We start from the raw sequence: 23,218 nt of genomic DNA on the forward strand, positions 1-23,218 counted from the left end.
ACCTCCCTCTATACTACTATTCCCTGAAACTATCCCTACATCTTCTCCTTCTACACACAATCCAGGCCTCGCTGCCTCAACCAAACAGTCTGTTCTCCGTAGAACTCCAGGAAGAAGCTGAAGACTATTTTGAGATGTTGTTTGTTCTTATAGCTGTAAAAATGTCCTGATATGGGTATGACGACTGCAAATAAAAGACCCGGAAAGTGTTAAATATGGAACCTTTTAAAACCTGTGCTGGAGCTCATGCGAGCACGATGACCTATTTTTCAACAGTCTTTAGCGTTTCAAAAGGTTCCTGCTCTGTGATTATTCACATCCCGAAGAAATGCATTCCAACTGAAAACAACACCACTTCCATCAGTTCTGATGAAATATCTTGATTGATGTGGTATCTGAGTTGAAAGGTGACTTTAACAGCAAATTAAAATCATTACTGTCTGCTTAAGGGCAGAGCTGGAGCACAGATAAAGTTATTAGTGCAATTATACTCTTGGATTTAAAACATCTTGAGGACAGTAGAGCTTACGCTCAGCGTTTTTTTTATGAATTGATTTTAGCTCTGCTTTTAACACTCTCCAGCCGTGTCTTTTAATGTCTTGGATGCTAACTCTTGACTTATTAAATGGTATCACTCCTTTCTGAGAAACAGACCTCAGCAGGTTAAGGTTAACAACAGCTCACCTGATCTTTTTACATTGTATACAAATGAGTGTTCATTCAGACACTCAAAGGCTCCTTCGCTGTGATTGGACGGCTGGTGACAGTGACAAGCGCAGCGTAAAAGGTTTTAACTCTCGTTGACCGGAAAAAACGCCGAACGTTCGGCGTTGAGAGCAGAATGAACGCTCAGCGCCTCGTCAAGCTGCTGCCGTTCATTAGAAAGATGAACGGTGACGCGGTAGGTAGTCGCAGCGGTGGCAGAGTGTCGGCCGGTTTCACCGCATCCTGATTGGTTGAGATCAACCTGAGGTTTATACTTCTGCTGTGGGTTCGGCTGCACTGATTTTTTAAAATAAGTGATGATAAATATCGTTGAGTGCCGGTTATGACAACAGGATGGTATGACAACATAGACGACTGCTGAACCCCGATGAAAAGTAGAATTTGTTTATACAAGCGTGAGTGGATGGTGTGAGTGCCTTTCCTTCAACTCTGGCTTTAATGAACCGCAGGTCAGGGCACGTTAAGAAAGCACTTTGGGTTGCCACTCATTCATCTTCTGTATGAGCAGAACGGGCAAACACAAAAGGCCCTGCTGGCTTCTTAGTTGTAATGAGCCTAAATGGGTCTAGATGTCAGGGAACAAGAGCAGCTGCTGGAGCCTGGCAGGCTGCTGTCGTAGTCTTAATAGGTGACTGGCACATACAATCTGCCACAGGAGCCAGGCAATTATGTGGGCAGACAAACTCCCCTATCTATAATGAACACTTGCACTTGCAGTCGCTTTAGAAGCTGTCACATCTGTCCTGGAAGGGGTGGGGTGGTGGAGGGGGAGGGGGGGCATGTAGTTTCCTCTGAACTGCCTCTAATCTTTGTCTTTTTCGGAGAGTGTAGCGAAACAGTTGAAGGGTGCTCGAGGGTTTTTAGAGGTTGAGAACAAAGTTCAGCTGTATTCTTAGTTTAAAGTCTCTTAAAGGGGCGTTTTCCAGCCAATCCCGTATTCTAGTGGATCAATCTGTGCCAAAGATGCAGCAGTTTCTCTTATTGCAGCCCAATGTAACAATTCAAAGTTTACATTCACTCTAATTACACAAAACATTTCACACCCTTACCTCCAGTGGTGTCTTCTTATGTGACACCCATTCTTGGCGTTCCCTTTACCGGGGACGTTCAACAAAATGTGCCTAACAAGTCTGCATATTAAGATTCTATTCAAATGCAGGCAGGACAGGGACAACACAGAGTTTAATGAATACCAGGTATGAATGCAAAGGTAGAAATAAATGCCATAGCTGGGATTAATTCTGATTCATTCCTCTCACCAAGTGTTCTCAACAGAGCTGGTGAAAGAATTGTATTTCCGCATATACTATACTATATACTCTAGACATGAATAATCCCCCCCCTGGTTTCAGATGTCTGAATCACCTCCTCCACTTCAGAATTGTTAAGCAGTTAAATAAGGAGGAACGGAGGGCCAAGAAAGTTTTCCTCTAGTTGGAGAAATCAGTGCTTTGTAGGCAAAGCCAGCCAGCTAAAAGTTACCAGCTGCATCAGTGAAAACCAAGTGTGGATGATTCCAATGTAACTGCACAGGTTGTTGTAGTTGAATTGTTCCTCCGTCACCGTGACCATAACTTTCATTTTAGCTCTAAACGCCGGGACAGATTCATCACTCCCTACATCATTAATAGGAATAATAGGAATCATGCTATGATGGTAAAACACAGCAAAATGACCACAGCTTAATAACGTGATCACAGCATCGGGCTGAATGAATAAAGTAAATCCAAATGTAGATTTAATAAATGAGACTAAGACATTTGACAAAAGTTTTGGCAAAAAATTGCTAAATACTCCACCATGTTCTACAGCTGGTTGGTAAATCCAAAGCAATGAGCTTCAATATACTAAAGACGCTAGAGTTAAAGGGAACTATGTACATTTATCATTATCAGTGTTATATATAGCCATTTTATATATTATTATTTATTATATAAAAACACTTGATTAGTGCAGTTTTAACATCTGACCAAGCAAAACTACACGGAAGAGCAAATACCACAAGAGATGTGAGAAAATGATGATTATGATTATTATTAGGATTATGCATCCTGACAAACTACCGCGTTCACGCGTGCAAACAATCCTGCTTGTTCCTTTCAAACCTCAAACTCTATCCGCAAACAAGACACTTGAGAACAAACACCCAGCAAACAAACAAGGAGGAAACACATTAGCATAACTCCGCTTCGTCCTGTCACGTCTACACAAACGGCATCAGCTCAGATCATTAACATGAATCAGTGTGGAAGCCTGGCGCAGCAAAACGAAAGGCTGAAGAGAGGATGATCATAGGGGATCTCAGAGGGCCTATCTCTGGCACACACACACACACACACACACACACACACACACACACACACACACACACACACACACACACACACACTGCTGCTGATTGCCAGCAGAGGAGTGTGCAGACGGCAAAGAAACAGAGCGGGTGGCGTTTATTCCCTCTGAAGGCGGTGCAGTCGAACTGGAGGCTGACAGCAGCGCGCCGTGATTGACTGCAACGCCCCGTAGAAATGATCAGTGGAGGCTGAGGAATAAAGCAGAATAAACCCGGTGCTATCGCACGTCACCGTCCCTGTGCTGAAGAATACGCACGTCACCCGAGTCTTCCAGACCGTCTGGCAAATGTGACTGCGGTGATGGAGATAGCGGGGATTACAGTTTTCGTTATTAAACCTGGACGAGGCAGCCTGGAAGTTTAGCAGCGCTGCACATCAGCGAGAGGTCACGTCGTGTTGTGGGATGACAGTCAACTGCACACAATGCTCGTGTTTCCACTGCAAGCTGCACAGCAAAGAGTACAAAGGGACAAGAGAGGAGATCGGTCCGATGTTGGCCAGCTGTGGTTCTTCAGGAGTGATCGGCTGATGTTATTTTGAAGAAGTCGTTAGCACACACCGCAAGTCCGATTGTTTTCCACATTATTCATTTATGTTGTGAAGACACAGTGAAAATATGGATCCACATGTCATCGATATATTGTTTCATTTTTTATTAAACCATTTTAGGATTATATAAGAGGGCAGATGTTAAACTGAGCAGTAACAGCATCTTATTTTGAAAGTCATTTGGCAAAAAAAAAAAAAAAGCAAAATTGTGTGTTTGGTGCTGCGGTATGAGACTACAGATGTAAGTAACATGGTGTCAATGACATGCTTAACTGATGCTTGAAGACATGGCACTGCTTCCTTTCGCCTCTTCTATTGAATTGCGCACAACAACTTTAATGGTAACGATGGTAACACTTCAGGATGTGGACATGGTGATGAAAGTTTGACAACTGAAACTGTCCCACCTAGAATTCTGCTATCTGGATGTCTGCCTTTGAGCTGCGTAGAGTTTGAGTTAAAGACGACCAGAAGTCAGGATTGAAATGGTGTAACATTGCGAGTGTGTCCGGGTGTATTGGTGTGCGTCTCGTGGACCTGTTGTTGGACATCCACCTGCAGCAGCCGCTCCACGTGTTCTTATTGTCCAGCAGCAGTGACTCCGACGCCACCGACAGACTGCTGGAGAAACAAGGAACAACATGTTGACGTTGCCTTGTGACATCATTTCTTTTGACCTCTTCATGTTACCTGTGTGCGTTTCTATGGTTTAAAAAACAGGATTGCATTTTCATGGGCAGATTTCAGTGTGACAAATGAAACTTCAGGGGTCCAAATATTGTTGTTTTCTAGATTTTATTCAGATCAATGCGACCAAACCATCGCATCTTCATGTCCCTCTCGATCGAGACATGACCTCTCACACCGGAATCATTTTCTCCGAGTGAACTGTGGTCTGATTGAGACCTCGGGAGCAAATACAAAGACCTTCACAAACTGTTTTTGTGTTGGTTTTTAGAGGCTGTACTTTCACACAATGATGCTTCAAGATTTATTCTTAATTGATGGAGTCATGGAGGTATGACGGGGGATTGCCAAAGTCATTACCATTCATCCTTGGGAGAGGATGTCTGACATGTATGATAACCTCTACTGTCTTTGAAACTCAAAACTGGTCCAATCTTGGATGGATTATAGAATCTTCCAAACAATTTCAGAATTTAGGCTGAGTATACAAAACTTACATTTTTCACCACAGACTGGATCAATGATCAAGATGCGTTAATATAGCTGCATTTTTCAAAGCACATTAACCTCAATTAGTGTATATTTGTATTCCTGTCAACCATATCTAAAGCACACAACTTGCTTTCAGCCACTACTTCCATTGAATTTCAATATTTTGCTGGGTTATGGAAGGTGAGTATTTTGCTCGTGTTACTCTTCATCAGTTGAATCTCGTATTTCAGAGGTTAAAGGATCCTTGAAAACGCCATCAAGAACAGTTTTGAAAGAGTCCTTGCTCACATTCATAGCAGGCAGGTGTCACTGATGAGAGTTAGTTTTGCAGCGTTGCACTGAAAATGCTCATCAACCAAAGGCTCTTGACCTTCAACAGGAACTCTCTTTAGGTGAATGTTATGTGAATACATAAACAAGATCTTGCACCATTATATAACACTGTTTTGCTGTCGTCGAGCAGCAGATGGACGTTCTGCAAGAGCAACACCTCGCTTTATGGTGCTTCATATGTTCTGCTCCATAGATTAGATTGGACCATCAGTTGGCTGAGCCCTGGTACACCATCACTGGTGTCCTATATTGACAGGAACAGCCTGTTAAAATGATGCAAACCATTCACCTCGGTTACAGCATGCACGTAAAACTTCAGTGGACCTTCCCTGATTGGACTGCTCGTCTTTTAACCGATGCATTTGTGATTTCAGCTCGATTATTAGGATAATGTTGATATTAAATATTTGTCAACGGAGCAGCCACTGATAATTTCACCAGAGTCTGCAAATATTGCTAACATATCTGTTTTGCATAAACAACAAACATTAAATAAGTGGGCTGTCTGAGGGAGCTCTATGCAGTAGATGGACTGTAATCTCATAAACAATCAGTAAACCAGGAGACACCTTTCACCAGGCGCCACACAAGAGCAGATCAATCCTCAACTTTGACCTTGTCAGTCTTTATGGAAGCTGCCAAGTAATTGTCTGTCTCCAGTTATGAGTCTTCTACGTAGCTGCCTGGAGACTGATCATGTTTTTTGTCCCAACTCTAAAAGGCCCTGACTTGGGATTGGGTATTGCTCGCTCCTCAACCGGACGCTTGCAGGACAGTCACATGGACCGGCTTATAAGGTTTGGACAGTGCTTTCCTGATGGAGCCTCAGCTGATGATGGTGAGGTGCACTGGGCTGAGTGTGAAGCCTGTCACTTTTACAGCTGACCTTGACCAGGATCCTCCCAGTAATTTATAGCAAATAATATTCTAAGGAGTCCCATTTCCAAGATTCACTGTCACTTTGCACTCAACCATCACTCTGCCTCCAAGTACAATCTGCACTCATGACGTGGCAGTCCCATAAAAAATATTGCCAGCCACCATGGAGTCCTATCCAATTATGTGAAGAGGGAATTAATACTTTAAAAAGCTGCTGGTTTTAACAGTTATTGCAATTTATGCTGCCTGTTTCACAGGCACATGAAGACCAACTAGCTCAAGATGTGAGGCATCATTACCTTCTGTGTGGGTGCCAGGATGGTAGTTAACTGATTTAATAGGTACTGAATATTCAAACGATTCTCTTACTGCCAGCAACATGGGAAACTGGAGAAAATGTATTCCAACCATGTCTCTCCTAATGTTGCTGACGTTTGGTGAAATACAGAGACACCTTTCTGATCAGTGTCGGACTTGTTTTGGTCATCCGGGCGGATGAGGAGCAGAAGCTGACCATTGGTTTACCGTTGAACCACGTTCCAATGCTCACTGATGGACTAATGTGTCAAGCATGTTACTGCATTAGTGTGAACGTACACACAGTAGTTTATTCTAACAGCTGGAAGGATTTTTGCTTATTAATCTATTTGTCAAAGTAGTTCCCAGAAAAGTCACTCTTTCCTCCTGTTTAAGTAACATTTGCTCAAAACAACAGCTGTTAGGAAATTACTGAGAACACTATTGTGTAAAATGAGTAAAAAAAACAACAACCACATGTTCACTATGAATCACCGGGTTTGAGAGCAACAGACATGGAAGGCAAATCTGAACGTATTTGGACATTGTTGGTTTTTGGTTTTTGGAGGTTTCCTGACAGGAACAACAACACCAGCATTATTCATATCTAAATCTCACACATCTTAACTGGACTTCTGGTTCAACATCATTGTTTGTTGTAGCTACTCTCATTTGAAACCTGCAACTGATTATTGGCTTCTTGGGGCAGAACAACAGGCTGGAAACACATCACTACCATAAAACAGCTTCACAGTGCGGAAGCGGAATATTTCGCCTCTTACATGCATGTGATTTGGTGTATCTGGTATTGTACTGTTATATAGCCAACAGACACCTTGCAAACATTTAAAGAAAATGTATTTAAAAAATGTTGCACAATGTCATACTGTATATTCATTTCATACAGTTACTTCTCTTTATTCCAAGTGGAAAGAAAAAAAATATTTTTTTACATCAGAAATTATATTATAAGAAGGCAAATCATGCTCCGAGAGTACTTGAAAGTTTACTTTATAAAGTCCTTCAGTTTCCTGGAGTCAAACTCTCCCCCAAGAACGTCCAAAACAATCCCGTGTCCATGCGTCCACGATGTCCCCTGTTGCTCTCCTAGTTGTGTTTGTTAATTAGTTTGCGTGTCTTTTGTCTCGAGCAGTCAAATAATTAACAATGACAAATAGCTTTTGTGTCAACGAGCTCTTATCCCACCTCTCCAGCTGTGGGCATCTCGCTCCTCTGCAACCTGTTTTTATCAGGCCACGGGAGCCCGAGCAAAACTGCTAATGCGTTAATTTATAACATGACCTGGCATCGGGCCGAGAGAGACGCTCGGGGAGGAAGACAGGGAGGTTGGAGTTGGGTGAAAAACTGCAGTGTCACCGGGAGTCCACTTTTAGCCCTCTTGTGTCAAGTTACTTTGTGCTGAAACAGCCTCGAGAAACAGATGTTCCTGCGAGGCAGATTGTGATTGTTAGCGGGTGAGACTCGGTGGTTTCACCAAAGCTGGAGCTCTTTTAGTGACAGTTGGGAAGACTGTAAATGACAACACGTACCAGCATTCCATGTACAACAGGGGTCTCCAGCCCGGTTTCCTCCGAGAGCCACTTCGACTAAACGAAAGTGTCCGAGGGATACTTCGGCCTCTTCAGTATACATGTTGATTATTTGACTTTACTGTCTGTGTTGTGCAATTTCAGGAACTGTTGAAAAAAAAAACAAGCATCCATTCAGTTCAATAAAGGCAAAATAAAAAATGTAAAAAAAAAAGAAAAGAATGAAAGGAACACGGCCCAAGTGTGGGAGTGACTTTATATTTTTCCATAAGAAATAACACCTTGGCTACATGTCAGTGCTGTATGAGCTTTATATGATGACGTTTGGTGAGTAAATATACAATAATATACACTATTTATTGAATTGAATTGAATTTAACAGGTTCATCTTCTCGCCCTGCCGCCACCTGTGTCCGCAGTTCCTGTTGTATGAGGTGAGGTGAAGACGACCTCCACGGATGCGAGTGTGACTCCACACCGAGTGACACGGAGTGGGAGTGTGTCGGGGACAGTTTGGAATTGGGTCTTATTCACATAGCTGAGCTCCACCCAAACTACCTGAGTAAGCTTTTATGTGAACAATAACAAATTGATATTCTTTACACACATTTTGTATCACAAGAGCTTCAATTCAACAGCAGGATTTCTTCTGTGGGCATCTGTGTACTGTGTTCTGTCTAAAGGGTCCTTGATGTTTCACTGGTGCCATATGTGACATAATGATGATGTCATATACCACCCCAGTCTTTCTGTGTTAAGTGGTGCCTGAGTGGTTTTTAAAGTCTGGCTAGATGTTCCTAAAGTCCACATGGAAGGGAGTATTTTAATCTTCCATTCCTTGAAGCTGTCGTTGCTCCTCCTCGCCGGTCAAATGTTTTTGTGTCGGAACATTTTTACAACCAATTTGTTGTAATTGGTGGTCAAACATAAAAATTTGTGAAACAGTTGAACAATCGAACAAGCACTGCATATGAACCACGCTTACACCTAGAATACGAATACGCTTTGTGCAGTTTACTGAAGTTACAAATTGTTTTACATGATTTTTAGGTTTCCAAATTAGCTTTAAATGTTACTTTGAGCTGCCAAGGTGAAAAGAATAATATAGTTGCTTTGAATTAATCTTTTTATTTCACGTCCACAGACACTGGCATTTTTGCCTTGCCCAAAGACTCGACTACTTCCAAACTGTGCCATGATTAGAAGACAACTCAGCTCTACTGAGCATTTTCTGCAAATGAGTAGTGAGGGTTGGTTTTGGTTTCAGGGGTACAAGCTGCTGATAAATACTCAGGGGAACTATTCCCAACTACAAAGTTATGCTGATGCATACAAGACAGGAAGAAAAGATGAACCAGAGCACAGAAAATGCAATGATTTCCTTATTTAAGATTTTAGAAATATGTTTCATTCAACCAGCTAACACAGAAGTTAATCTATAGGCTTTAATTACCTTTTAGTGTGAAGCAATATGGAGTTCATTCAACCGTATTCTCAAGATAGTTTCTCCAATACTTAATGTGATTGCATTTAATAAAGTTTCATATTTTCACTGATGGGAGCCTTTTTTTCATTATGCAAGATCCCCTTCGGCACAAAAGCTTCCATAAAATGAGGCTTGTAAATAAAGTGCTGTTGTGCAGCGGGAAAATGTTTTTGTCAAATGAATCTTGCTAATGCTACTTCTAGTAGCACGTATGTTTTTTTTGTTTCACAAGCATGTGTGGTGATGAGTGGTTTCTTGGCTTACGGAGCGATACGAATCTCCTCTCCCCTTTTCTCACGCTGTATTCCCTCATCTGTCACTAACATCCCTCTGGAAATTTTGGTCTTCAGCTTTTGTGGCCGCATTTAAGGAAAAAGTTTCAAAGTTTTAAAAGCTGATGAAGGCTTAAAAATCTTGGAGTTTTTTCAGAATTAGAAATGTTTCATTTGAAAATGTCCCAGAAAAATGACATGACATGAATCTTGCCGTCCCGCGCTGTGTGCTCTGTTGCAATAACAATGATCACGTGACTGTGATCAGTAATTTTCCGATTTTGTTTAGTTTGGTAAATGTGAAATGTGAAGCAAGAAAGCAGTTCACACAGAAAATCCTGCATGATTCCAATACATGATTCAATATGTATTTTATGTCCAGTAGCTTCTGGGTTGCGTTAAAAACAAAACAAAAACACCCATGCATTTAATATGTTATGGTTGCTATTCTTTTGGAATCATGTTTTTAGCCACCGTATGAAAGTAAAACCTTTGTTTTAAAACAAGTGAAAGCTCAGCTTGACATTACTCTTAATGAAAGAACATCAAGGGGAGTTTAAATTGGAGGGAGATGGACTGGTACAGGAGAAAGAGAGACAGCCAGAGAGAGAAACTCGGTTATCAACACTGCATCAAAAAGTGTTAAAAAATATATGATCTCCTTTTGATTCACCTTTCATTCCCGCCACAGGGAATCCGGCTCTCTCCATCTTCTTCAATTAAAGATGTGTAGGACGCCGCTGTTTCACCAGTTGAACAATCTGTTGAACACACAGCCGTGTCATTTAAATAATTAAAATGAATCAACTCGTCTGCATATTTGCATAAATTAAATGAATATTTGTTCTGCAAGGCTTGGCAAACACATTCCTGTCACTGCAATGTGTTGGCATGGTCCCGACTGGCCTGGTGTCCTACAGGAGTGCTAATCTGCATACTGCGGCAACGACGATGCAGCGCGGGGTCCGCTGCTGTCGGTGGGACCTGTTCCTGTGATTTACTGGACTTCCTCTCCATGCAGTTTGTTTTGCATGATTCAGGCGGCCGGGATTTGAACTGCCGCCGCTGACTTCCTGGATTAACCTTCAACTCTGGAATCACACCAGTCCGTGGTCACCACGTCCGGCTCCGCCTCTCCTCCCGGAGAGGGAATCATTGGGGAAAGACGCATGTGTCTTCTCCGTTGCTATGTGCTTTGAGACACTTCTCATGAATAAGTATTGCTGCACTAAATAGCGCTGCTCTGGATAATGTATGTCTGATTTAAAACAGAAAATTGGTGAGAAGTGGCCTTCAAATTATTGATTGTCAGTGATTTCATTTTGTTTCCTGAGAGGTTGAATTATTGCCGTATTATGTTATTATGTATAATTATTATGTCCTCATAAACTGGACCTAGAAGCCATATATTTGAATGATAGTCTTCTTTCCTGCCTATAAGAGCACGAGCAATACTGAGTTTGTTGTCTGATATCAATATCTAAAACTTCCACCTAGTGACTATGGATCATAAACATTGGATACAAGTCTTTGAAAGGTGGTTACTAAAGTCCAAGTGGAGTCAATATCAATATAATAAATAGCAGTGCCTCCAGGAAACCGTCATCTTGACATTGCAATCATTAATGTAAATCTCTGCAATATGAGAGCTTGCAATTTTGCAAAATTCTGCAATTTGTCAGCACGACAGTTTCTCAACAGAAGCTCTGCTGCATCTGAAACTAAACTTTTCCAAACAAAACTTGCTTTATCAACAAATATAACTCCACTTTCAGTCAGCAAGGCTCTTCAATATCTCGTCTTCAACATCTCGTAATCAACATCTCATCATAAAAAAAAACAGGACTTTTGACCGGTAAAAATGGTTCTGGGCAAAAAACACAAAACTAAGAATAATGATCCAATAATAATTGTAATAATAATAATAATCCAGTTGTTGGTTCTTCACAGCATCTCAGTAGTAGAGCACCACTATGTGTAGCTGGAGTCATTCTTTGTTGTCCATCCGGTCTGAATACACTACGATCGCTGGTCAGTGAGAGACAGCTGCTGTGTTTGACGAGTATCTGCGCTCATGTTTAAATCATCTTCCTTCCAGAGCGTCCACCAATTGAATTTACCAAAGAAACAAACCGTTTCACACTGATGAGTTTTATTTTATTTTCATCTGTGGGTATTTGAAATGAGCGTGTCGTCTCCACGCTGCATGAAGGTCCCATCGGTCACGCAATGCAGACTGAGGCGGGTTTGTTCAGACGATTTCTGAGCTGCGATGCTTCATAATTGAACAGGATTGCAGGCAGGACATTTAATCATTTACCTTTTATGCTCTTTGTTCTTTTAAATAAACAGACTTCAAAATAAGTGATTTTCTATTTGGTTTAGTCCGTTTTTCTCTTTATATATTACAGATAATGGATCTGCATGTGTGGATGAAGAAGTCTCCGTGCAGCACAGCGCCTGCAGCAGTCATGAGGAATCGAGGGTATGTAATGATCACTCCTCCCCCTCCACACCCCCCCCACACCGATCCCCCCCTCTGCACCCTCCACACCGATCCTCTCCTCCCTGCTGAGCGACCACACCAACCCGCTGCAGCTGATATTAGAGACGTGATGCTGACAAGCCAACGAACTGATATCCTAGAAAAAGTGAAACCCATCGAGTCCTGGAGAACCTGAAATACAGTTATAGATTCAGTTTCATGACATGCAGTCGACTGTATGTGAAGTTTGACATCACGTTAACATCACAAGAAAAGATAAATCCCACACCTCGGCCTCTCAGAATGAAAACAAAGAATTTTTAAAGTTTCTAAAAAAAAGTCTGATCTGTGGCGGCTCCAAGTCACCAGACTTAAAGGATCTGTTCATCAGGTGTTAATTCATCCCTCCAGGAAGTCGCGATCTTGCGGTCACTATAATTAACGCAAATTCAAGCAAACTCCGCAATATTTGCGTCAGCAAAAAATGTCTTCAGCAGAAGCTGAGCTGAAAGTATTAACAGCATGAAGTCATTATTTTCAAACACACATAACTCCTTATTAACACAAATCATCACAATCAGAAAGTCTCTGCTCCTGTTTTCTCATCAAAGCCCATGTCTCCTGGATCAGAGCTGTTTGGTTGGCAAGCAACGAACCGACATGATCGTACTTTTGATATTTCTATATTTACTATTTCTATATTGGTCTCATGTGGTCTCTGCTGGTTGGCACACAGCAGGAGATGGTTGTTCTCTACTTCCTCCTCGGATGGCCTGAGACCTGCTGCTGCTTCCTCTGGCGTGTGCGCTGACTTTACGACCAACCACTGCTGGGTGGGTGGAGCTGAGCCTCCACAGCTGTAAATCCACACCGAACTCATCCATCACATGTAGCCGTGTCTCGGCTCCCTCGCTGCCTCCAGCTTAGCTGAGCTACGTCCCTCCTTGTACACATTCTGTGGCACATGATTAATCCTACCGCTCATATCTCTTCTCATGTGTCAGCACCTTCACTGCTTTATAGGCTTATTTTGAAATGAAGTGACAGGTCCGCTCTGAAATATCACCAAATTACAACTTCTGCCATGTGTAAACAATGCAAATATACACCCATACCCACAAATCAAACTTTGTTGCCCCTGTAATGTTTAAAGGTTGTTTTATGTACTGAAGCCTTTTTAGCTGATTCTACATCCGTTTCTCTCAGCTACTGCTCATTATGGATCGCATTTTAGATTTTGGGTGCATTCGCTACTGAAAAATTGTATTCCTAAGTAGCACATGGATTTATTAGAGTCACTAATGAATATGTAAACTTGTAAAAGAACAGGCTACTTCACTGTTATGATGGCATTTGAGTTGTGTGGGAGAATAAGGTGAGCTATGTAACAGAGATATCAGTTCAAATGTTATTTCATTACATAAAAGCATTGTCAAAAACTGTAATGGCGGATTTTTTTTTAAGGTAGTTTTCCTTCAGGATTACAAAAAATATATATATATATAGTTTGTTTGAGGTTACACAAACTTTTGCAGGTTAAAGAGGAAGTGAGACACTTTAATGGGGAAGAAAGAGAGATGTGAGTCTCTGTGGAGCCCTCGCTGGCTTCTGGCTTCTAAAGCTAACTTGCCTGCAAATGCATGAAGCCAAACGTCGTAAGAGGATAGAATTCACTGAAAGGAAATATGCAAAGCTCCATCATATAAGCATGCACATATGGGCTCCAGATGATGCACATGTACACTCACACAGAGACCCATCGAATCAAATGTAAGGCGCAGCTCTGAAACCAGCTGTTCCACCGTGTTTAAATTATTACCTGTCAGCACAAATTTAGCTCGAACCTGAAGGAGCAGGAATTAAAATGTTCAGATCCACCATACTGTAGAAATCAGCCCCCCCCCCCCCCCCCCCCCCCCCCCCCCCCCCACACACACACACACACACACACACACACACACTGCCATCCATCATAAAGTACAAGCAGTGCAGGTCTACATATTCATTTTCCGTCATTTCCTTTTAAGATCACAGGCAGCTCTGTACAGTGACTAAAGATGGAACAGAAAGAAAATGGAAATTTTTAGAAACAAAAAGGTGCCGTCAGCTTGTTAAATTAGTTGTGCAGAGTTACTGAGCAAAAAAACAACAGATTTCTGCTTTGGATATGGTGTGAAAGGATTTCAGACTCAGCTCAGGCTAATCTCAAAATTCACCAGGAAGTCTGCTTCTTTTGGGGATTTGACACATCCTCTCTTCCCTTGCTTTTGTACGATCATCATGTGCAGTTTTATGCAGCATTTTAGCTCAAAATATCGAACTTAAGTTGAAACATCTTCAACCCAGGCAGAAAAATCTTTGCCTCAATTTGCACTACAAAGTGCTAATTTGCATATCTGTTTTCACCCACTCACATCAGCCTGAACACACTTTTATCCTCACACAGCCACATTGATTATCTCTTTACAACGGACTTGTCTAAGTCTTGGACACATCAGAGTAGAAGTGAACAGTTGGTTCTCATAGTCGCTACGTTGTCATATCCTGATTGATTTCTGAAAGTCTGAACAGCAATGAAACAACATGAAATGTGACTTTTGTAATCTGGATCAAAATCACATTTGGACGGAGTTTGAAATTCAATTACAACCGGATTTCTACCGGTGTCTCAGTCCGGAGGCCCTGCAGGCTCAGATCGCATTTCCTGTGTCTCGACGTGAGTTTCAGAGAGACGGAGTGAACAGAATCTACGCTGCCGCTCACAGAGCGACCGGAGAGGAGGTTTTACAACGATAACAAAACTCCACGGACACAGACTTCCGTGTCGGTAAGCCGTGTCAAACATGTCGGATGTGGGAGACAAGGAGGGTTGAAGACCTGAACAACTTTGACATGATGACGCAGCGTCGCGCAACCTTTAAGACTTGTGGGGTGTTTTCCAGTCAGCAGCGGTGAGTTCACACTGACAGTCAGTCAGAGGAGGGCCGAACCAGGACCCCACCGGGTGCTGCAACAACTCACCATTTACAGGACTTGAAGATGTGATGATGACGTCTCGGCACCGGAGACCAGAGGAGGGCGTCCTCCGATGTCTCGTGGAGTCCAGGCCTCGGCGCGTCACAGCTGTTCTGGCATCACGGGTCCAGCCCAGCAGCAGATTGAAGCGGGGCTATTCATAATGCTCTGGCTCATCAGTGTGTGTCACAAGCGTGGGTATTATTTAGTTATTTAGTCTTTCATCTCTGAAGCAGCAACAGATTGTTTCATTTGTTTTTATTTGGATCCAAGAAGAAGAAGACGCTGTGACTTCTCCTTCATGGAAACACAAAACCAGAGCTGCCTGTAACCAGGATATTATTTTAATAATAGGCTGTTCAATGACAAATAGTTGGAATCGTTATATTTTCATGAATTATTGATGAGAAAACCAAATTTCTGAACTAACTGAGGGATGTTGGAAGAGAAAACAGAGCTGATTTTAACAATGGACTGTGTATGAATATAAGAATGTGATCATTAACCAGAACAGAACAAAATAAGTTGTGCCTACTTGGTAATGGTTCAGTTGTCATGGCAACAGACTCCACCGGCAGAGGAATGTTTTCCCTTAAAAGTCTGAGTTATTTCATTATGTTTCATACAGAGACAAATAAAAGAGTCCGTTATTAATCTTCCCCCATAATTAAACATATCAGTAATGTATTCATGTTAGTTATGCAAAACACTTAATGCGGGAATTGTAAACATCAGTTACATCCTCAACTTACAAGGATAATCTGTTTCCATGAGAAACAACCCCAGAAGGAAAACGTATATTTGTAGTTCCAGGAAGTAGAAGTAGCTCCGATTGATGAATTCGTCGTTATGGAGCTTCAGCGATGTTCGACTGTTAGATGGTGACGTGGCAACACGGACAGAAACATGGCAGCAAAAAGGGGTTTGCCGAGTTCATTTCACACCATGGTGTTAATTACAGTTCCTTTTTGAAGTGAATCCCATTGGGAAGATGAGGAAGTGTCTCTTTACTGAGATTTGGTGTCAAAGGTCAGTCAGAGGCGACCTGGAGTGAAGACAGACGGACGTCATTTCCTGGTGTGACAACAAAATCTGGGTTTGAGGTGGTTTGAAGTGAATTCTCAGGTTGTGTTAACTTGTAATTGATATTTTTTTACAGGTGTAAAAGCTTTGGGAAGTTGGTGTCAGACTCCACCAGGCTCCTCTGTGTGATGAAGTACAGTACTACTCTCGGCACTCCTCCTTCCTTTTTTCTTAACAACCCCAATGTGTTGTTAACTGATCATAATATTTAAGTATTCTGTTAAACTTGAAGCAGTCAGTATTTGTGATTGTTTGTTCACATTTACTGGTCCGGCGCTGGATTGTGGGGTCAGTGATGGATTCACACCTTTACTGTTTACTCAACAAGTGTTAATGAAGGTGGACCGAGGTTACACTTAGATTATTGGTCCCTGATAACTATGTGGTCCCCCTTAATTATTAATCATTGTTAATCATTTCATAAATATAGATTATTTTCTTTAATAATCAAACCTGCTCGCACCAGCACACAACAACTACCGTTAACTAAAGACACATGTCACACTGACATTTCAGAAGAACCGTAAACGTCTTCAAACATTTTACACCAGATCTTGAGTAGTCGACTTATTTACGGATTGATGGTGTTCCTTTCTAGCTTGTGAGAGAGCGCTGCCACGGTCTAATGAGGCAGTAGACAACCTGAAATCAATAGTGGCTTCCAGTGAAATGCAGTGAAAACAGCTGCAGTAATTAAATGTGTTTCACTGTGAATAACAGGAGGCTGGTTAAAGATTACAGAGTTTGTCTGAATGTAGGTTATATCTTGATGATGTCACAAGAATATCTGATGATGTCACAGAAGAGAATCTGATGATGTCACAGAAGAGAATCTTATGATGTCACCGAGGAGAATCTGGTGATGTCACAAGAATATCTGGTGATGTCGCAGAAGAATATCTGATGATGTCGCAGAAGAATATCTGATGATGTCACAGAAGAGAATCTGATGATGGCACAGACGAGAATCTGATGATGTCGCAGAACAGTAGAAGTTGGGCTTCAGAAGCATCAGGAAACATTTCCAACTGGTCTGAACAACATCTCCCAACAGCAGCTGTTCATGGTGAAGACAGCATGAAGAGCAACGCAACCAAACACGCAGCAGAAAGCTGCATCTAAGAAAAGAGAGCTGCAGTTTGTGGACACTGAACAAACTACTATATATACAGTATATATATATATATATATATATATATATATGTCGTTGCATATCCCTGCTGTAAACTCGGACTAGCTGCCGGTGTTGGGCCATAATTTAAGTTGATATTAAAAGACAGCAGCAATGCGTAAATCGTCAGAGGAGCACAGCAGGGTCATCACAGCCCAATGACACGCTGATGCAGCTGCAGTCACCTTCCTTGTATACCTGACAAACTGCTACCACAGAGAACCAAACAGAAACACAAACCACTGCCCTTCACACGAGCCCTTGACTTCAGTGCTTTGGTATAACGGTATTGTCACCACTTAAGATGCACTCGCAGGTCTGTAACATGAGGGAGAGAGTGAAATGTGAAATGACATTAGCCTTACATCAGGCTGTTTGTATGCTACACGAAGGGTAACTGCTGCATTACTGAAACACCTGCTGAGCATTACAGCCTTCGCCCATCGTTTTTCAGCAACATAAATTTTTAGCCATGCTCATTTCAGCTTGTTTCGTGCCGATGACATGATCCCTATATAATCTAGAAAATGGTTTTGTCAACAACAGGAGCACATCTGAATGTCTTTGGCTGCATAATGTTTAATGCTTCGTGTAATCCCTGTAAATCACAGACTCAGGGCCAAAGAGAAGAAACATTTTTGCACTGCAACTGTGGTGTCTGACTGAGTCCGTTTGTAGGATCATGTGAGACGGGTGGAGCCAGTTCACCACAATGTGTCATAGTGAGTGACTGATATCACCGACATCTTACTGCAACAGCACAACTCACAAAGTATCCACTGTACAAATGTTTTGATTAATAAAGAAATTAAATCCCATATTATTTATTCTAAAAAGTAACATCCTGATTTGCTCTGTAAAGTTAAAAACAGTTCTTAAAAATCTGATTTCAGCCACATTTATTGCGTAGTTGGTTTGGAAAAGTGACTAAATTCAATTTCTTTTCTGCATGCTGTAAACTGGCCGCTGTCTTCAGTCAACTGGACATGACATCATCCACCTCGCTGATGCTGTGTGCACCTTTTTGTTTCAGGTCGACTACAAAGTGATCCAGGGATTTTATTAGACGCAGGTTAAAATTAGAGAAATATAGTTATCACATTTTAGTATGAGCTGTTTTCTAACCTGTTTGCATGTGAAACTGCCATGACGACTATTTGCGTAAAACATTTTCATTGCTGCCGTGTTGTCGTCATAGATTTTGAATAATGTAAATTTTCAGAGTGCTATACCCTTCAGTAAAACAAACCCTTCAAACTCACCACATCGTTTCTCTTTTCACACAAAAAATTGTTTTCATGGAGTAAATAATAAAAATTAAAAACTATAATCGCTGTTAAACTACTGTCATTGAAACTCTTCGTGTAAAGAGGTTTCACATCCGTTCACTCAAACTAAAGGGCTTTCTGGATCTGGAAGAATTATGGCCTACATATTTAAATTTAAAGGAGACAGGACAAAATGTGTTCCCAACTAAGAGAGCTCTGCGCTCCTACTGGTCAACATCATGGAAAAAGTTGTGGAAGTTGTCACATTATATGAGGAAAAGTAAAAAAAAACATTGTGGCAGGCTCGTCTGTCTGATGGGATGTTGGGAAGTGTCCAAGATATGGCTTCAGTTTTTGATACACTACATTTGATTGAACCATTATTGTGTCTGATTCATTTCTGATGCATCTTTTAGCTGGTGTTAAGTTGAAGTTCATGTTTTTACGTAGCGGTGGTGGTGATCAATGCTCCTGGAGGTCATATAGATCAATGCTCCTGGAGAGGTCATATAGATCAATGCTCCTGGAGAGGTCATATAGATCAATGCTCCTGGAGGTCATATACTGTAGATCAATGCTCCTGGAGGTCATATAGATCAATGCTCCTGGAGAGGTCATATAAATCAATGCTCCTGGAGGTCATATACTGTAGATCAATGCTCCTGGAGATCATATAGATCAATGCTCCTGGAGGTCATATAGATCAATGCTCCTGAAGGTCATATAGATCAATGCTCCTGGAGGTCATATAGATCAATGCTCCTGGAGGTCATGTAGATCAATGCTCCTGGAGGTCATATAGATCAATGCTCCTAGAGGTCATATAGATCAATGCTCCTGGAGGTCATATACTGTAGATCAATGCTCCTGGAGGTCATATAGATCAATGCTCCTGGAGAGGTCATATAGATCAATGCTCCTGGAGGTCATATACTGTAGATCAATGCTCCTGGAGGTCATATAGATCAATGCTCCTGGAGAGGTCATATAGATCAATGCTCCTGGAGGTCATATAGATCAATGCTCCTGAAGGTCATATAGATCAATGCTCCTGGAGGTCATATAGATCAATGCTCCTGGAGGTCATGTAGATCAATGCTCCTGGAGGTCATATAGATCAATGCTCCTAGAGGTCATATAGGTCAATGCTCCTGGAGGTCATATACTGTAGATCAATGCTCCTGGAGGTCATATAGATCAATGCTCCTGGAGGTCATGTAGATCAATGCTCCTGGAGGTCATATAGATCAATGCTCCTAGAGGTCATATAGATCAATGCTCCTGGAGGTCATATACTGTAGATCAATGCTCCTGGAGGTCATAAAAATCAATGCTCCTGGAGAGGTCATATAGATCAATGCTCCTGGAGGTCATATACTGTAGATCAATGCTCCTGGAGGTCATATAGATCAATGCTCCTGGAGGTCATATAGATCAATGCTCCTGAAGGTCATATAGATCAATGCTCCTGGAGGTCATATAGATCAATGCTCCTGGAGGTCATGTAGATCAATGCTCCTGGAGGTCATATAGATCAATGCTCCTAGAGGTCATATAGATCAATGCTCCTGGAGGTCATATACTGTAGATCAATGCTCCTGGAGGTCATATAGATCAATGCTCCTGGAGAGGTCATATAGATCAATGCTCCTGGAGGTCATATACTGTAGATCAATGCTCCTGGAGGTCATATAGATCAATGCTCCTGGAGGTCATATAGATCAATGCTCCTGGAGGTCATATAGATCAATGCTCCTGGAGGTCATGTAGATCAATGCTCCTGGAGGTCATATAGATCAATGCTCCTAGAGGTCATATAGATCAATGCTCCTGGAGGTCATATACTGTAGATCAATGCTCCTGGAGGTCATATAGATCAATGCTCCTGGAGGTCATGTAGATCAATGCTCCTGGAGGTCATATAGATCAATGCTCCTAGAGGTCATATAGATCAATGCTCCTGGAGGTCATATACTGTAGATCAATGCTCCTGGAGGTCATATAGATCAATGCTCCTGGAGAGGTCATATAGATCAATGCTCCTCGAGGTCATATAGATCAATGCTCCTGAAGGTCATATAGATCAATGCTCCTGGAGGTCATATACTGTAGATCAATGCTCCTGGAGGTCATATAGATCAATGCTCCTGGAGGTCATGTAGATCAATGCTCCTGGAGGTCATATAGATCAATGCTCCTAGAGGTCATATAGATCAATGCTCCTGGAGGTCATATACTGTAGATCAATGCTCCTGGAGGTCATGTAGATCAATGCTCCTGGAGGTCATATAGATCAATGCTCCTAGAGGTCATATAGATCAATGCTCCTGGAGGTCATATAGATCAATGCTCCTGAAGGTCATATAGATCAATGCTCCTGGAGGTCATATAGATCAATGCTCCTGGAGGTCATATAGATCAATGCTCCTGAAGGTCATATAGATCTATGCTCCTGGAGGTCATATTGATCAATGCTCCTGAAGGTCATATAGATCAATGCTCCTGAAGGTCATATAGATCAGTGCTCCTGTAGGTCATATAGATCAATTCTCCTGGAGGTCATATAGATCAATGCTCCTGGAGGTCATATAGATCAATGCTCCTGAAGGTCATATAGATCAATGCTCCTGGAGGTCATATAGATCAATGCTCCTGAAGGTCATATAGATCAATGCTCCTCGAGGTCATATAGACCAATGCTCGTGGTGTATTTCCACAACAATGTTCAACCTGTGACTCACCGGTGGAGGAAGGCCTGAGGTTTCCTTCCTGTGAGAAGAGTTCAGCTGTGGCTTCATGGAACTGGTCAGTGGGACTAATAGACTAACATATAGTGTTTGAACATGTCAGGACTCTTACTTGTGTAGTGCAGGAGTTTAGACAGAGTAGTGTTGTTTCCTCACACGCCTTCATTTGAAAGTGTTTACATAAGTTGCCCCGCCCCTTCCTGTACGTAGTCAACATGGCGACCGTTTAGGGTGTAGTGTCCAACGTTTCACACTTCTTTTGTGGAGCGTTTTGAGTGCATCATCCTGGTTAGCCGGGTGTAAACCAGAACCCAGTTCCACTCTGTGAATATGGTCTGTAACTCCATAGAGACTCGTTGGCAGTTGTTCCATCCTATTTGGTGTAGAACTCAGGTTCATTTCAACCAATCAGCATGCGCCGAAACCGGCCGACACTCTGCCACCACACTACCTCCTCCAGTATCCACCAAAGCGTTATTTGCTGAATGCAGCATATTTTTTCTAAATTGTTGCAATGAACGCCAGCAGCTTGAGCTGCTGAGTGTTTATTCTGCACTGAATGCTGAACATTTGCCGATTCTTTGATTCTTTTATTTATTTTTTCCGGTCGGCCACAGTTGAAACACACTAACGCTGCACTCATCACTGTCACAAGCTGTTCAATCACAGTGAAGGAGGGGCGGGACAAACGCAGTTAACCAGCGACGTTGCTCTCTGATTGGTCCACCTGTCAGAGTGTCTGAGAACCCTAAATACGAGCCGAGTTTCCAGCGCAGACAGGCTAGCTACTCTTAGCGCACTGCATGTTTCTGTACTTGACAGTGTGAACGCACTTATGCACTCAAAATAGTGAGTGTTAGTACACAAGTACACCATTTGGAAATGATCGTCCAGTGTAACACAATCTCATCAGAAACCTGACATTGTTTCACACTACAGTCCCTCAACGTTCAGACTTCAGCTCACACAGGATTTTTCATGTAACGCTTTCCGGTCAAATTGATATTATGCACTTTGAAGCATGGACTGAGTTTGGAAACTAAGAGTGTGTCACTTATTGAGTTGTCTTTGTAAATAACTTCATTCTGAACAAAGTGTCTTCATCACATCTTTGGTAAAAGTAGGAAGCGTCTGATATTCAACACAAAAAAGAAGAGTGTGTTGTCGTGTATATTTTTTCCTCTCGTTGTTTCTAACTTTTCTATTTGAAGTGATACTTTGGAGGAGAGTCTAAAACAGTCTCACCGAGTTCAGCGTTCACAGTGTTCACTGTCTTCACACACAAACCACATTCAGTCGACATATCCCATCTATTATTTAAGGCAGCTGCAGTTGCTGCTGTCTTCACTGGGGGTAACAAGCCCTTTAGTTCTGTGTCCCTCTGCTCTGATGGTGGTGCTCACACACACACGCACGCACGCACGCACGCACACACGCGCGCACACACACACACACACACACACACACACACACACACACACACACACACACACACACACCTCACCTGCCATGTAAAATTGTGGGTTTCGCCCAGTTAATTCAGTCATATGAATTATTAATTGTAATAAGTGGAGCTTCCAGGCTCTGTGCTTTATAGCGTCCTTCATCGCTCTGTGACATTACAGAAATGGCGAATGTGTCCGAGTCCAACGGACACCATTAATAACCGAGCGTAGTTTTGTTTCCTTTGTGACTCCAGACCTCTCTCCACTCTAATAAGGCTTCCAGTGTCTGCCTGTGTGGGATCTGGAGCATTTTAATGGATTCCCCTCCAACCTTTGCATGATAAACTTATGACATGTTTATTTAAGGCCAACAAGAATGCTT

The 23,218-nt window shown here is 42.0% G+C and overlaps 1 protein-coding gene across 2 annotated transcripts in view; it reads left to right on the plus strand.

Moving 5' to 3' along the window:
* Window positions 1–23,218, plus strand: part of LOC138205675 (heparan sulfate glucosamine 3-O-sulfotransferase 5) — a 64,321-nt gene that overhangs the window by 22,770 nt on the left and 18,333 nt on the right. For both annotated transcript variants that reach the window (XM_069161809.1, XM_069161808.1), the window contains exon 2: window positions 12,034–12,107. The gene's annotated coding sequence lies outside the window, so the exon portion shown is untranslated. The remainder of the gene's footprint in view (window positions 1–12,033; window positions 12,108–23,218) is intronic.

This window comes from Embiotoca jacksoni, unplaced genomic scaffold, assembly GCF_022577435.1.
Source record: "Embiotoca jacksoni isolate LCO1_2020_lvr unplaced genomic scaffold, fEmbJac1.0.p SCAF_29, whole genome shotgun sequence".
NCBI classification, from domain to species: domain Eukaryota; kingdom Metazoa; phylum Chordata; class Actinopteri; family Embiotocidae; genus Embiotoca; species Embiotoca jacksoni.